General features: G+C 37.3%; 1 pseudogene; it reads right to left on the bottom strand.

Annotated features, from left to right (window-relative positions):
• Positions 1 to 13,831: 13,831 nt before the first annotated feature.
• LOC105479133 (heterogeneous nuclear ribonucleoprotein A1-like) lies at positions 13,832 to 14,744 on the bottom strand (annotated as a pseudogene).
• Positions 14,745 to 17,928: the final 3,184 nt, after the last annotated feature.

Here is a 17,928-nt window from a genome sequence, read left to right as displayed (position 1 = left end):
CTGGAGATGGTGGAAGAGATAAAGGCTTAGGAAGGGGGATGGAATTTTTTTCCCCTAAATTGATATTTAATGGGAAATCCTATTGGACAGAAACCTGGACATGAGTCACTTAATTGGACTTGACATCTGTCACAGTGTGGGAGTTTTCACAGCCCAAATATTTTAGCAGATCAGATTCCCACTGAATCTGTGCCATAAAATATAACAGTTGAAAGCAGTTCATGATAGAAATCTTAGCCTCTAAACAGTCTCTAGCCATAGTCAGGCTATTTCTCTTTTCCAGATTATTGACGAAATATTTAAGTGCAAATAAACAATATATTGACTATGAAAAAATTCCCCTGGCATATTACAAAGCCATCACTTTCCCTTAATATTTAGAAAAATATTTGCATCCAGAACAAGGAAATATATACTATATAAGATGCTGCAATAAACATAAAGTATTTAGACATGCAACAGCTAACATTTATTAGAGATCATTTACATTTTAAAAAATACTTCAGTGAGGTTTGATTAAGCATATTAATATTTTTGAGAAATGATCTGCTATAGACTAACTTATCAATAGATGGTAAGAAGCTTTCACTAGATTAAGCCATTGATGGAACTAGAAAGAGAATCCACATATTCAAGGACCACGAATGTGAGATCATTCTACTTTTCTGTACATGTTTGTTTTTCTCTCCACCCACTTATTCTTTCAAGCTGAAATATGACATGCTACATGTGTTGATTATTGCACTTCATTCTTGCCCATCTTAACGTGCTAATATTTTAACTGTGTGGCAGTGCTTGTGCTAAGGTGTAAACACAAATTACCAGTGTATTCCAGTACATAATGCCTTTGCCTTACATGATCCCATGGCCCTGAATTTATATACTTTATAATAAAAAATAAAATCTAGTTCAATTATTTTGCCATTTTATAAAGATACTCATAGTTAATATCAACTACATATTATTTGTGATTATTTGGGCTTGTTTTGCTCATACAAGCTTAAAGAAATAAAGAGCGTTATAGCCTTATTCCCACCTCCCCAGTTCCTAGGGGAACATTTGTGGAGAGAGGAGTCCTCACTTGCCTTCCTTAATTTTGCCCTAAAAGCAGATTTTATCACCAGGGGAGGCACATGGAGCAGCCCACCCCTCGAAGTGACCCTCCGGGTTTTTCATGGCTTCCACAAGTACTACTTGCCTTTGCCCACATTTTTGCTCCTTTGAGAGATTCCTGGACCAGAATGGGGCAGGGGTGGGGGAAAGGAGGGAGTGCCTCCACCAAATAAGGGCACCAACACTTCCCAGCCTTGCTTCTGCCTAACCCCAGCACAGAGATATATTTTAGATATCCCCAGAACGTTAAAGTGAAGACAGAAGCCGGCCCCATACAGGTGGCAATGGAAACAGGTGAGTGGATAAACACCCCAAGGTGGTGATGACGAAGGGAGAAGGGAGGTTTCCTCACTCTAATTAGGAACAGCCAATGCTAAGCATTCACACACAACCAGAAGTGTGCACACAGATGCACACCCACAGATACCTGTACCTCCTCCCTCTTTCCCCCACCCTTACTCATACAAGCTGGCTGGCTCTATTAGACCACCACACACCCAGACTGATGAATTGAAAAAACTTGTGAGTCTAATCACCATAGCTCTAGAGTGGGCAGCTGCTACAGTGGGAAAGGACCAGCATCTCTGGTTCCCCTGGTGTTGGGGGGTCATGATGGGTTGTGCATATCAGGGCAGGTCCAATTCTGCTATGGTGTGTGTTATACCAGACAAATTCTCTTTTATGTTCAGGCTTACTCATTCTACACCAGCAGCCAGCATACACAAAAATTAATACTTATAGGAGTAAGCCTATATAAACAGGTACATACTCAGATCCATACTTCATTATGCCTAGCCACACTGTCATAGACACAAACATGGATTCACATTCACACCCATGCATTCTTTCTTCCAGGAAAGCCTCCCCCTCCCCCATCCCTTTGCCTTTTCTAAGACCTCCCTGGCACAGATGGCCCCTCCTTCTGTGCTCCATAAACACTCCTTTCATGTCTCCCTTAGAGACTACATATTGTGTACCGTGATTCTTGGTTCTTGGTTACCACACTGGTCTCTCCCTAGGCTATGATGCTTCCAGGGGAGGTCTGTAGTTTATATCCCCAGCACTAGTGTCTGAGCTTGACACGTTATAGGTACTCAGTTCATTCATGCTGTGACTCCTTATGTACAGAGGTACCCTGGATATTTGTAACATGGAAACTCTTCCACCAAAGGACACCCATGGTTCAGTTCTATCAGTTTGCTTTCTTATAAAAATGAGAATAATAATACTTCACTTCTCATTTCACAGGCTTGCTATGAGACCCAATGTATTTGAAAATATTTCATAAAATACTAAGCACCATACAAATTATGATACTATAGACCATAAGAGTAATATTAAATAATATTATTAAATGAATGGGGAGGTGATAAGTAGTGGCTTAAAAAGTCAGACTTTGTGGCTCTGTCGTATGCTACCTGTGTGAATTTAGTTTTAAGTTACTTAAACTTTTTGGACCTTAGTTTTCTAATCTGTAAAATGGGAATAATCAAAGTATGCTATGTAATGTTGTTATGTCATATTTTTTTTTCTGAAGGTGAACAAGATAATCTATGTAAAGTGCTTAAACTAATGCCTAGAACTCATGTTCAGTAAGTATCAGCTATCATTATTATTGTTATTATTCAGTATAAATACATATTGAGGACCAGATATAGATTGACATAGAAAAATAAACATATCCAGATATACTCATCCACGTGTGTGTGTGTGTGTGTGTGTGTGTGTCTATAGCTCTGGTGGCCAAACTACAATGAGCATTTTCCATGTGTCAGACCTAGGTACAGTGACTCTGCTCATATTAACTTATTTAACCTTCACCACAAACCTATGAGTAGATAGGTACTGTTGTCCCAATTTTGTGTATAAGAAAACTAGGACATGGAATAGATGGCAATCTACTCAAGGTCATATAGCTAATAAATTATGGAGCTAAGATAGAGATTCAGGTGGTCTAAATTCAAAAACGACACTCTCAAACACAAAGTACTACGTTTCTGTGGTCATTGTATCATACACAGATATACTCACACAGAACTATTCACCAAAATGCATATGGCAAGGGAGAAACATACATACACACAAAACTTAGATAAACTGCCACCTTTGCATTCAGGGGTGGTTAGTGAGTGATATGGTTTGGCTGTGTGTCCATCCAAATCTTAACTGGAATTGTATTTCCCATAATTCCCAGGTGGGAGGTAATTGAATGCTATTCTCGTGATAAAGAGTAAGTTATCACGAGATCTGATGGTTTTATAGGGGGCTTCCCCTTTTGCTCAGCTCTCATTCTCTCTCCTGCTGCCTTGTGAAGAAGGACATGTTTGCTTCCCCTTCCATTGTGATTATAAGTTTCCTGAGGCCTCCTTAGCCCTGAGGAACTGTGAGTCAATTAAACATCTTTCGTTTATAAATTACCCAGTCTCAGGTATGTTCTTATATCAGCCTGAGAATGGACTAATACGGTATCAGTGTAGTTTAAATACTTACTGCTCATCTAGTACTTTGCCAGATACTGTTGGACTACAGAGGCTTTATATTATTTGTTAATTTCATTAGACAGCTGTTTCCAGTCTATTTTTTAAAATTTTGTACCCCATAGATAAAAATTTGGGGCATACATATTGAGTATATGTATATACCCAATTATAACTATATAATATACTAGTACAGTAGTACATGTATAAGCTTTGTACATGTACTACTTTGTACATGTACTAGTATATCATATACTTGTAAAGATACACAAAAAGATATATGTAAAGATATGATTAAAATAATATTTATTTTTAAATTTATAAATATTTATCAATATATTTATAAATTTAAATATTTATATTTATTAAATATATGATAAACAAAAATAATATTTGTAAAATAATTAATTTTATGTATTAACAGCACAAAAACCAATTAACAGCATAAGGTATTATTGATAATGTAGAACTTCTGAGAGCAATAAGCTTAATTTTGTGAGACTCATTATTTAACCCGTTGAGATAATGATTTGATCATCTGGTTTTAAGCTCAATTTATTTAGAATCTGGTTTTTGGCTGATATAGCAGAAAAAGATGTAATACAAAAATTCAGATGTTATCACAAAATATGATAAGCATGTGAAGTGATGGATATGTGAATTAGCTTGATTTAATCATTCCACAATGTAAACACATATCGACACATCATATTGTACATCATAAATGTATACAATTTTTGTCTGTCAATTTTAAAAACAAATAAGAAAAAGTGGAAACAACCCAAAAGTCCACCAACTGATGGATGGATAAACAGAATGTGATATAACCATACAATAGACTACTATTCGGCAAGAAAAAGAAACAAAGTACTAGTACGTGAGACAACATGGATGAACCTCAATAACATTATGCTGAGTGAAAGAAGCCAGACACAAAGACCACATATTGCATGACTCCATTCATATGGAAAGGTGCAAAATAAGCAAATCTATAGAAACAGAGAGTAGATTAATGGCTGTACACAGATAAGATGGGGTAAAGAAAGGGGCCAGGGAGTGACTGCTAATCAGCACAGAGTTTCATCTTGGGATGATGGAAATATTCTAAAATTAGATTTTGGTGATGATTTCACGACTCTGTAAATATACTAAAAAAACTTTGAGCTGTATACCTTAACTGTGGTATGTTAAGTGTATCTCAATAAAGCTATTAGAAAATTCAGAAGACATATCACGTGATATGTATATCACTGTAGTGGGTAAAGGGCATGATGTCTTTTCTCACCCATCATAATGGTCACAGCTGACACTCCTTTAACAAAAGACAGGTTAACATGAAAACACAACATATTTATGTAATCAGAGTTTTACACGACACAGGAGTCTTCAGAATGAAGACCCAAAGATCCAAAGGAAAACTGTCCATTTTTATGCCTAGATTTGATGCAGAGTGGATAGCCGTGCAGAAATGTGACTGGACAAAAAGGGAGTGATCTTACAGCAACAGACTGAATGAGGGAACCCAGGAAAGCCTGCGTGTTAAGATTCTTCTTGGCCTCTCTGTGTGGCATTCCTTTTTCCAGGGATAGGGCAAGACCCCTTCTAGAATGAGGGTCTTATAGTCTACTTGCAGACAGAGTAAGTCAGAGAATTTCTTTATGGCCAGCTCTTATACAAAAACAATGGGAGAATGTTAGAATACTATTTCTAGGTTGTATGGCTGGCTTTGGAGAGACGGGTTCTAGCTTCTATGATCCACCTTGGGGAAGGGAAATTCTAGTTTCTATGGCTTGCCTTTGGGGGAGAAAAGGGAGCAAGGAGAAAGGAGGGCATGAGAAGTTCAGAGAGAGACTTGCTTTTAAGGGATTTTCAATCACCTTTTGTTCAAAGTACTCAGGATGCCAAAGTGCCATACTCTGAGTTATTTTCTGAGCCCCAACAATTCCTATTTTCACTGTATTACTCTATTTATTATTCTATCTAGTAAATATTTTTCTTATTGTCATTGATTTTATCTTAAATGGTAAGGGTTTTTATAATTTTTTATTTGTTTGCTTTCTTTAAAGGAATAGAAGAGACTACCACCAGTTGTAGTAGTACTTTTGAAAACTTGCCATCTATGTGACCTGAACCGTGGTGGGAGTCAACACAATCAGAGGTTAAAGATAGACAATGGTATCCCTAGTTTGCTCTGTATTAATCTATGGTCCACTCCTTGTGCTGGTGAGCTGATATCTGTGGTGGATAACCATTCCCAACTTTTAAAAATTAAAACTTTAAAAAAACAATTTATTTTATATAAGCCAATATTATCTCATTAGTAATAATTACAGGGGACAAAATAGAAACTCTTTTGTGACAAAAATATTTTAGTATCGATATAAACACCATAAGTGATAGGACATAATTTGAGAGCTATTTATTTTCACTAAACATATATTAATAAAAGAATATTTCCAATCCCCCAATCCATTCAGACATATACACATTGTTGTGGTAGATCATTTATTTTCTTATGAAACAGTAAAGTATGTGCTATAAGAAAAAAATCAAAAGTCTAACAGAAGTTAATCACTGATTGTGTTAACTAAATTATCATTCTCATTTTTCTTTCTTATCTATGAAATTTTCCAAAGTTTTATTGAAATTTGGACAGTAAGTCTCTTTCTAATGTGAATTAGTTTTTCTTTTAACAATGTGTTTAAAATGCATAAAACTCTTGATTTAGAAAAATTTTTAACAACCTAGAAATCTATGCTTCCAAGTGTTTCAAGTGTTCAGATATAATAAATTTTAACATTTGCATTATTTGGGGTAGCAAAAATCACATAACAATGGAAAAATTTCTAAATTAGATCTCTTCAAAATGCCTACACCATTGTACAATGTTTTTTAAAGTTATCATTTAATTCATTTAAAAATATGCACATAAAGAGACACACTGCGTGTGCATTCTTTTTTTTTTAATCTGCTGGTAGCATACCATTGACATTGTCATAAAAAATAACTTTGGAACACTTATCTTAAATTTGAGCAACTCTTTAAGTACTCTTTACGTACTTTACCACTTGCCAAACAGCATTTTTCATTGTGGAACACTAGAATTTTATGTTATTTTCCCGTTTCATTTATTGCAAAGATTCTATAATATTTTGAAAGACTCGTATTTCTAAAACTAACTACATGGGTACATCTTGTATACTTTGGCTTCAAATTATGCATATTTCTTGCATTGCAATTACTTAGTGAATAAATTTTGTTTGTGATGGTCTCTCTGACTCCAGGCTGTTTATATATATTTGAGTTAAAGCAGCCTTTTCCTCGGTGGTTACACTTCCATAATTTTTCCATAAATTATTCTTTCTATTAAAGATCATTTCAGTTGTGAATGTATCCGCTCCCATACGTTTTTCCATTTATACCCCCTTAAAAAGAGTTCTTTATGTATTTCAGAAGATTCTGAGATAGAATCTGTAAAGTACCACATGCTCAAACACGTTAGAAATAGCTGCTGTTTTTTAATCCACATAAACAACAAACTGACATAATTACAACACTGCATAAATTGATCTAATACTTATTTCTTCAAAATTTCAGGAATGTTCAGAAATGTTTCCCAAGTGTCCATCAATGGAATCTGTCAATATGAGAAAGGATTTTAGTTTATCACTCTACTGGGTTCTGAGTATTATTTCAGTTATTTCCCCAACAGTTTGGCTTTTGCTATAAAATAAGAAACTTTAAAAGAGGTTTCTAAACGTTTATCTTTATATTTAGCAAAATGTCTAAAGGTACTGGCTTGAGTGTGCTATGATTTTAAACATCACTGAAAAATTTGAGAGATTTGCTTTCCTATTTTGGGTGCCTAATTTTTAAAATCAGTTTGCTGAAGTATAATTTATATACAGTAAAACTCATCCTTCAAGAGATGTCCTGTTTTACAAATTTCACAAACGTATACACTCATGTAAACAACACACTCAAAATATAGAACATTTCCATTCCCCTGAAAAGTTTCCTGTACCTTTTAGTAGCCAATCCTTTTATCTATATCCAACCTCAGACAACCACAGATCTGATTTCTGTTCCTATAGTTTTGCCTTTTCCAGAATGTCATAAAAATAGAATTGCTTAGTATAGAAAGTATAGACTTTCAAGCCTGGTTTCTTTTACTTAGTATAAAGTTTTTTTTACTATTCATCCATGTTGTTGCATGTATCAGTACTTTATTATTTTTTATTACTGAGTAGTATTCCATTGTATAGATGTAGCACAGTTTGTTTATCCATTCACAAACTAATAGACATTTGGGCGGTTTCTAGTTTTTGGATATTAAGAATACAGCTAATAAATTTGGTATAACAGTCCTTATACAGGTATTATGAGGGCACGTGCATTCAATTCTCCTGGGTAAATAACCAAGAATAAAATTGTTGGGTTGTATGGTGAGTGTATGTTTCCTAAGCCCATAGGAAACCACTGATCTACTTTCTGTCACTAGACATTATTTCGTGTTTTTAGAATTTTATATATTGACCATACAATATGCTTTGGCTTTGTCTGCCTTTTTTTAGTCAGTTGTTATGTTGAAATTCATCCATGTTGTTATATATTAGTTAGCTGTTCCTTTTTATTGCTAAGTAGTATTCATTTATCCTTCCCAGAACTCTTCATTCGATTGTGTAGATCCAAATTTCTATCTGGTAACGTAATCCTTCTGCCTGAAGAACTTTAACAATTATTACAAAGCAAGTAAGCTGTTACTGAATTTTCTCACCTATTGTTTTTATGAAAGTGTCTTTGCTTTCATTTTCAAAAAATTTTCTTTGTGTGTAGAACTCTAAGTTGACAGTTATTTTTATTTTTTCCTTCAGTGCCTTAAAAATGTCACTTCTTTTTTGGCTTGTATGGTTTCTGATGAAAAGTCTACACTAAGTATTCTTTTCGTTTTGCTGTATATAATGTGTTCACCATCATTTTTCCCCAGCTGCCTTCAAAATTTTCTGTTTATTTTAGATTTTTAGCAGGTTGATTATGATGTATCTAAGTATATGTAAGGTTTTCTTTGTTTGTTTGGTGTATATCCTTTTGGGGTTGTTTGAGCTTGGATCTGTGATTTACTGTCATTCACTATTTTTGGACAATTCTTGGCCATTCATTATGTCTCCAAATATCTCTTCTTCCCCATTTTATTTCTCTTATCCTTCTGGGACTCCAGTTGTATGTACATTATTATATTTGATATGAACGCCCTATTCTGATTTTATTCTCCCACTCTTCTTCTTTCTTTTTGTATTTTTGTTTGGGTAATTTCTGTTGACAGATCTTCAAGTTAACTGATTCTTTCCAGCTGGGTTCATACGTCTACTAAGGAGTATGTTGAAAGCATTTTTTATCTCCACTGTTAGTTTTGTTTTTGTTTGTTTATTTGTTTGTTTGCTTGTTTTTTGAGATGGAGTTTCATTCTTGTTGCCCAGGAGGGAGTGCAATGGCGCAATTGGCTCACTGCAACCTCTACCTCCTGGGTTCAAGCACCTGTGCCTCAGCCTCCCAGGTAGCTGGTATTACAGTCACCTGCCACCACACCAAGCTAATTTTGTATTTTTAGTTGAGAAGGGGTTTCACCATGTTGGCCAGGCTGGTCTTGAACTCCTGACCTCAGATGATCCTCCTGCCTCGGCCTCCCAAAGTGCTGAGATTACAGGCATGAGCCACCGTGCCTAGCCAATATTAGGTTTTTAATTTCTAGCAATACCCAGATGTTGAAACTAGCATAGAGGAACTTTACAATAACTATGATTAATATGTGAAAGGATATAGTAAAAAAGGTAGCATGTATAAAAGATGGGGAATTTCAGATGAAAGATGTCTTCTTCTGAAAAAGATGGGAGAAATTCCCTATCTTTTATACATGCTTCTTCTCTGAAAAAGATGGGAGAAATTCCTTACCTTTTATACATGTTTCTTCTTCTCAAAAAGATGGGAGAAATTCCCCATCTTTTATAAATGCTACCTTTTCTACTATATCCTTTCACATATTAATCATAGTTATTGTAAAGTTCCTGTATGCTAGTTTCAACATCTGGGTATTGGATGTTGACATCATTGTTTCTTGATAGTAGGTACTGTATATGTGTGTGTGTGTGTGTGCGCGCGCGTGCACGCGTGTGTGTGATGTAATTTTTGAGCAAATGCCAGACCTTGCATGAATAGTAGAGAATGGGGTAAATATTGTTAACAGTGGAAAATGAGAATGACTCTTCTTGTGTAAGGCCATTAATGTGGAGAATTGACTCAATCTGTCAGGAGTTGAGCTGGGTTTAGGTTTTGTTGTTGCTATGGTTACCATGATCGCACCACAGGCTCCTAATTCTTCCACTGGTGGGCTGCCTTTGCCTTGTGCTTAGAGTGGACACTGATATGCCAGAGTCTTCTCTCAGGTTTATTGCTCTACCATCAGCTTTCAGCTTTCCTGAATGCCTGTACCACAGGGAAGATCTTTCACCACGGATTTTCCCCATCCCCAGTCTTAGATTACTTTTGCTTGTTACTTTTTGCCAGGTTTGTGTTCAGGGTAAATGGATTTATCTGTTGTTCTACTCCAGTCTATGTCTTAGGGAGGGCCTCTGAAATTGGGCTTCTCTCTGCATTCCTGCTGCTCCGTCTTGTGGCAGCCAAATTCTGCTTTGTATTAATAATAGTCGATCTTGAACAAGAGTTTTCTTCACTTTTCCTAGTGGTAGAAAACCTCTGCCTTATATCAGTTTGAGATGTTAGGTCCAAGATGATTTTGTGCGTCTCCCCAGAGATAGCCTTTTCTTATACCCCTAACCCTTCTCCATAATGCATCTTTTCCTGGGCTTTAGGCAACAGTCTTTGCTGCCACTCTTCCAGAAGTTTAAAGCTTTTGCTTCACATGAGAAAAGAGTCTGGGGAGGGAAGTGTATGGTGTTTTGTGTCTGGCCACAAAGACCTACCAGTTACTTTCTGTATACCTGCTACACCCATAGTCTTTTCTTCCTGATTTAATTGATACACAATAACTGTACATATTCATGGGGTACATGTGATACTTTGATACATGCATATAATGTGTAATGATCAAGTCAGGGTGTTTAGAATATCCATCACTTCAAATAGTTATCATTTCTTTGTGTTGGTAACATTTCAAATCTTCTCTGCCAGATGTTTTGAAATAGGCAATAAGTTATTAGTAACTATAGTCGCCCTACTGTGCTATCAAATGCTAGCACTTATTCCTTCTCTCTAACTGTATGTTTTTATCCATCAACCAACCTCTTTTCATGCCTCTACCTTTTCCCAGCCTCTGGTAACCATTATTCTAATCTCTACCTCCATGAGATCAACTCTTAGTTCCCACATATGCAGTGAGAACATGCAATAACTGTCTTTCTGTGCCTGGTTTGTTTCTCTTAACATAATGTCCTCCAGTTCCATCCATGTTACCGCAAATTACAAGCTTTTATTCTTTTTGTGGTTGGATAGTATTCCATTGTATATATATACCGCATTTTCTTTATTTATTCATGGACACTTAGGATGATTCCATATCTTGGCTATTCTGAATAGTGCTGAAATAAACATGGAGGTGCAGGTATTCCTTTGATATACTGATTTCTTTTCTTTTGAATACATTCCCAGTAGTGGCATTACTGGATCATATGGTAGTTCAATTTTTAATATTTTGAGAAACCTCCATGCTGTTTTCCATAATGGCTGTACTAATTGACATTTTTACCAACAGCATATAAGATTCCCTTTTTTCCACATCATCACCAGTACTTGTTATTTTTTGTCTTTTTTTACAATAACCGCTCTAACTGGGGTGAGATGATATCTAATTGTGGTTTTGATTTGCATTTCCCTAATGATTAGCAACGTTGAACATTTTTTCACATGCCTGTAGGCCATTTGTATTTCTTCTTATGAGAAATGTCTATTCACACCTGTTGCCTGCTTTTTAATGAGAGTACTGGCTTTTGTTTTGTTTTGTTTTGTTGCTGTTGAGTTGTTTGAGTTCCTTGTATATTCTGGATATCAGTTCCTTGTCAGATGAATAGTTTGCAAATATTTTCTCCCATTGTACAGATTGTCTCTTTATCAATTGTTTCCTTTGCAGTGCAGAACGTTTTTAGCTTAATATAGTCTTATTTGTCTATTTTTGTTTTTGTTACCTGTGCTTTTAAAGTCTTACTTACAGCAGGGCATAGTGGCTCATGCCTGTTATCTTAGTGGCTCAGGAGCCTGAAGTGGGAAGATCACTTGAGGACAGGAGTTTGAGACCAGCCTGTGCAACATAGTGAGACCCTGTCTCTAAAAAAATTTAAAAAATTAGCTGAGCATGGTGGTGTACACCTGTAGTCTCATCTACTCAGGAGTCTGAGGTGGAAGGATCACCTGAGCCCAGGAACTTAAGGCTGCAGTGAGCCATGATCATGCCACTGCACTCCAGCCTGGACAACAGAGGAGACCTCAGGTTTAAAAAATTAAAAAAATTTAAAAATAAAGGCTCATCCATAAAATCTTCACCTAGTTCAATGTCCTATAGAATTTCCCCTGTTTTTTCTTTCGGATCTTATCTTTAAGTCTTTAATCCATTTTAAGTTGACTTTTGTATATGGTGAGAGATAGGGTCTAGTTTCATCCTTCTGCATATGGATATCCAGTTTCCCCAGCATCATTTATTGAAGAAGGTGTTCTTTCCCCAGTGTATGTTCTTGGCACATTAATCGAAAATCAATTGGCTGTAAATATGTGGATTTATTTCTGGGTTCTCTGTTCTGTTCCATTGGCCTATGTATTGATTTTTATACTAATACTTTGCTGTTTGGGTTACTATAGCTTTGTAGTACATTTTGAAGTAAGGTAATACGATGCTTCCAGCTTTGTTCTTTTTGCTTAGGATTGCTTTGGCTATTAGAGGTCTTTTGTTTTTAGAATTTTAGAATTTTAGAATTCTTTTCTATGTATGTGAAGAATGTCACTGGTATTTTGATAGGGAATGCATTAAATCTATAGATTGTTTTAGGTAGTATGTCCATTTTAACAATAGTAATTCTTCTGATCTAGGAGCATGGGATGTCTTTCCATTTGTTTGTTCAATCTCTTTCATCAGTGGTTTCTGTTGTAGAGGTCTTTCATATCCTTCATTAAATTCATTCCTAGGTATTTTATTTTTTGCAGCTATTGTAAGTGGGTTTGCTTTTTTGATTTCTTTTTTGGCTAGCTTGTTATTGGTGTATAGAAACACTACTGATTTTTGTATGTTGATTTTGTATCCTACAACTTTACTGAATCTGTTTATCAGTTCTAAGAGTTTTTTGGTGGAGTCTTCAGGTTTTTCGTGATATAAGATTATGTCATTTGCAAAGGAAGATAATTTGACTTCCTCTTTTCTAACTTAGATGCCTTTTATTTTTCTGTTTTTTGATTGGTTTGACTAGGACTTCCAGTACTATGCTGAATAAGAATGGTGAAAGGTGAACATCCTTCTTTTGTTCCAGTTCTTAGAGAATAGGCTTTTAGCTTTTCCTCATTTAATATGATGTTAGCTGTGGGTTTGTCATATATGGCCTTATTGTGATGAAGTATGTTCCTTCAGTGCCTAATTGTTGAGAATTTTTAACCATGAAGACATGCTGAATTTTATAAAATGATTTTTTGCATCTATTGAGATGATCATATGGTTTTTGTCTTTTATTCTGTTGATCACGAGGTCAGGAGATGGAGACCATCCTGGCTAACACAGTGAAACCCTGTCTCTACTAAAAATACAAAAAATTAGCCGAGCCTGGTGGCAGGCACCTGTAGTTCCAGCTACTCGGGAGGCTGAGGCAGGAGAATGGCGTGAACCCGGGCGGCGGAGCTTGCAGTGAGCCAAGATCGTGCCACTGTGCTCCAGTCCAAGCGACAGAGACTCCGTCTCAAAAAAATAAAATAAAATAAAAAATAAAAACTACATTAAAATCCTTTGTTGGAATGCTTTACACTTTACACAAAACAGAAACGAAAATAACCTGTTATACAATTAATCATAAATACAGTCCTCCTCAAGTTTTTTGCCCATACACATGAGTATTTGTCTCAAACACGTCTTCTTTATAGCAGCTAGACCCTGCCACCACTATGCTTGGCTGAGTTCACAAATCTGTTGTAACCTGTAGCTTCCCTGTCACTTCTCTGCCGCTCCTGTCCTGTTAAGATTTGTTTCCTGGCAGTAATTAAAATCTTCCGCCTCTGCCATAGCTGCTGCTGCTACTGGAACCACCATAGCCAACTTGGTTTCATGGTTTGGCAAAGTATTGGCCTCCACCACCATAGGGGCCAGAGCTTCCGCCTCCAAAGTCTCCTCCCTTCATGGATCCAAAATCTGAAGAATGATTGTTGTAATTGCCAAAATCATTATAGCTTCCACCACCTTCAAAATTGCTTCCATCATTACCAAATCCATTACAGCCATCCCCACTGCTGCCACCACAACCACTGAAGTTTCCTCCATGACCAAAGTCGTCATTCCAAAAACCACCTCCATGACCACCACCAAAGTTTCCAGAATCACTTCAGCCTCTTTGGCTGAATGAAACACTAGCCATCTCTTGCTTTGACAGAGCTTTCCGAACTTCACAGTTGTGGCCAGTATTTCTGAATGACAGTGTTATCCACGGAGTCATGGTCGTCAAAGGTTACAAAGGCAAAGCCCCTTTTCTTGCCACTGCCTCAGTCAGTCATTATTTCAATCACTTCCATTTTTCCACACTGTTCAAAATAATCTCTTAGGCGATGTTCTTCAGTGTGTTCTTTAATGCCACGAACCAATACCTTTTTCCAGTTAAGTGGGCACCTGGTCTTTGAGAATCTTCTCTTGAGACAGCTCTCTTTGGTTCCACAACTCTTCCATCCACCTTGTGTGGCCTCACATTCATGGCTGCATCCACATCCTCCACAGTGGCATATGTGACAAACCCAAAGCCCCTGGAGCGCTTGGTGTTTGGATCTTTCATTAACACTTGGCCCTTGAATTTCCCATTGCTCAAAATGGCTCCTCAGGCTCTGGTTGGTTGTTTCAAAGCTCAACCCTCCAATGAAGAGTTTCCTCAGCTGTTAGGACTCGTTAGGAGACTCTGACTTAGACATGACAGCAGGGGAATGAGAGACTTTAACAATGCTTCCTCGGCGGCATCCATGGGCAGAAAGGACATGTTTCCATTTTCATTTGCCTCACAAAATTTTTATATTTCCTTCTGAATATCTTTATTGACCTAATTGTTAGGAGCATGTTGTTTAATTTCCATGTATTTGTGCAGTTTCCAGAGTTCCTCTTGTTACTGATTTTCAGTTTTTTTCCATTGTGGGCTGAGAAGATACTTGTTAGGATTCTGATTTTTAAAACTTTGTTAAGACTTGTCTTGTGGGCCGGGCATGGTGGCTCAAGCCTGTAATCCCAGCACTTTGGGAGGCCGAGACGGGCGGATCACGAGGTCAGGAGATCAAGACCATCCTGGCTAACACGGTGAAACCCCGTCTCTACTAAAAAATACAAAAAAAAACTAGCCGGGCGAGGTGGCGGGCGCCTGTAGTCACAGCTACTCGGGAGGCTGAGGCAGGAGAATGGCGTGAACCCGGGAGGCGGAGCTTGCAGTGAGCCGAGATCCGGCCACTGCACTCCAGCCCAGGCGACAGAGCGAGACTCCGTCTCAAAAAAAAAAAAAAAAAGACTTGTCTTGTGGTCTAATATATGGTCTATCCTGGAGAATGTTCCATGTGTTGATGAGTAGGATGTGCATTCTGCAGCTATTGGATGAAATGTCTTGTAAATGCCTGTTAGGTTCAGTTAGTCTCTAGTGCAGATTGAGTATGACGTTTCTTTGCTGCTTTTCTGTCTAGATCTGTGCAATGATGAAAGTGAGATGTTGAAGTCCCCAACTATTAGTATATTGGAGTCTCTCTCTTTAGCTCTAACAATATTGGTTTTATATACCTGGGTACTCCAGTGTTAGGTACATATATATTTACAATTGTTATATCCTCTTGCTTAATTGATCCCTTTATCATTTTATAATGACCTTTTTTGTCCCTTTTTATGTTTTTTGACTTTAAGTCTATTTTGTCTGATATAAGTATAGCTACAGAAGCATGTTTTTGGCTTCTGTTTGTGTGGAATAATTTTGTCTATTCCTTTTCTTTCAATCTATGTGTGTCTTTACATGTGAAGTAAGTTTTTCAGGCAGCATATAGTTGTGTCTTTTTTAGTTTTTTGATCTATGCAGCCAGTCTATAGCTCTTAATTGAGGAATTTAAGCTGTTTACATTGAAGATAGTTTTTGATAGGTGAGGACATGTTATTGTCATCTTGTGCATTGTTTTCTGATTGCTTTGTATTTTTTGTTTTATTGTTTACTTCTACAATTTGGTCTGTTTTATAGTAATATCAGTTGACTCCTTTTTTTCTCATTTGTGTGTCTGCTTTATCAATGAGTTTTATTTTTTGTGTGTTTTCATATATATGTAGATGTAGTTCTTTTGCTTCCAGATGTAGGACTTCCTTAAGCTCCTCAGCATTTATTTTGTTGAATTTGTCATTCAAATCATGAATTCTTTCCTTGATTTCTTTGTATTGTTCATTTGGGTTGTCCTATCTCACTGACTTTCTAAATGTCATTATTTTGAAATTTTTTCCAGGCATTTCATAGATTTCCTTTTCTTTGGGCTCTATTACTGGTAATTATAATGTTCCTTTGGAGGTGTCATGTTTTCTTGCTTTTTCATGTTTTTGTGTCCTTACCTTAATATCCACACATCTATCGTAACAGTTGCTGCTTCCAATTTTGTCGATTGGCTTTTGCAGGGAAATACTTTTTCCTGTAGATGTCTCTATAGTATTGGTTGGGAAAGGCACTTTGGCATTGATTCTTGGTGGGTGTAGTAGTGTAGCCTTTGCATGATTTCTTCAGCTGTAATGAACTCATCAGTGGCATCTGTGAGTTCCTCAGTGGCTTAGGCTGCAGTTGTTAGTGGAGGCTGTGGTGACACTTTCCTGATGATGCTAATGACCAGATGGGCCAGTCCTCGAGCAACAGTGGTGATAGTAGTGGGGGTGTGCTGAGGATGCCAGTGCTCAGGTGCCAAGGTAATATATGTGGGCATCAGCAGTGACAAGTTCAGGAGGGCAGAGCCTTGGGCCCCCAGGTGTTGTGCATGGTGCCGGCAGTGGCAGATCCTGAAGGGTAGGTCCTCTGGTGCCCAGACAGTGTGTGTGATGTTGGTGGTGGTGGCAACAGCAGCAAGCCAACCCTCAGAGCACCAAGCAGTGCAAACAGGCACCAGCAGTGATGCTGGCAGGCTGGGTGTGCTGGATCACAGTCTCCTGGGTGGTGCATGTGGGCAGGAGCTGGTGGCAGCAATGTCAGTGTAGACAGGTAAGTCCCCCTGCTTTTGGGAGGGAGGTGCATATGGGCACAAGCAGCACGTGGGGTGGGCCTGTCCTTATACTGCTAGACAGCGTTCACATACACTGGGGGCAGCACACAGGGTAGGCTTATCCCCAAAGCCCTGCACAGTGGGTGCAGGCCCACTCACTGTCTTTTTCATGAGCACTCAGTAGAATCCACAGATAGGAGTTTGTGAATGAGTATTAACTCCTTTAGTTGGTGCCCTCACTATTCTGGACTGGCACACTAACCCACACTTAGCCTTCGGAAATTCCTTTAAAATGTGACTGACTTCTTCTTCCCCACTTGTATTGTGGCCTACAGCTTTTTCTCATGTGGTTTGCTATAGATGAGAGAGTTTGTATCTTTTATCTATCTCTCTTTCAAGCTCAGATAACTCTATTTTCCTCAGCTTTCTGATTGGTTCAATAAAGTTATGATTTTGTTTCTTTCTGGACTTTTCTCATTGTTGTGATGAGAACAATAGTCTTTGCAGCTTTTTACATACAAAGCAGAAGTGAAAACTCATGCTTAATTGTTAAAATTTTTTATTATGATGATTACATCGAACTATTACTAGGTGTATCTCAAGGTAAAAAGTGTTCTTAGGTTGAGTTTCCTAATTAATTAGTATTCTAGATCATTTAAAATTTTGGACAAGTTCTTGTTAGATCTGTTTAGATAAACATTGTTTTCTACTGAAATATGGCTGAAATGTTCATTATTGAGTGGAGAGGATGTCAGCTGACACTTTCTTGTTTGCTTGTGCTTGCATTAGTAGTATTACCTTTAAGTGATGGTATCTTTAAATGAATTATTTTTTTAGGCCACTGGTCTCTTTTTGAGGGCTAATTTTCTTAAAGCTAGATAATAGCAAACCTCTTAACCAA

Source organism: Macaca nemestrina, chromosome 1 (assembly GCF_043159975.1).
Source record: "Macaca nemestrina isolate mMacNem1 chromosome 1, mMacNem.hap1, whole genome shotgun sequence".
Lineage (NCBI taxonomy): Eukaryota > Metazoa > Chordata > Mammalia > Primates > Cercopithecidae > Macaca > Macaca nemestrina.
The sequence above is the reverse complement of the archived record's forward strand: the minus strand, read 5'-3'. Positions and strand labels throughout refer to the sequence as shown.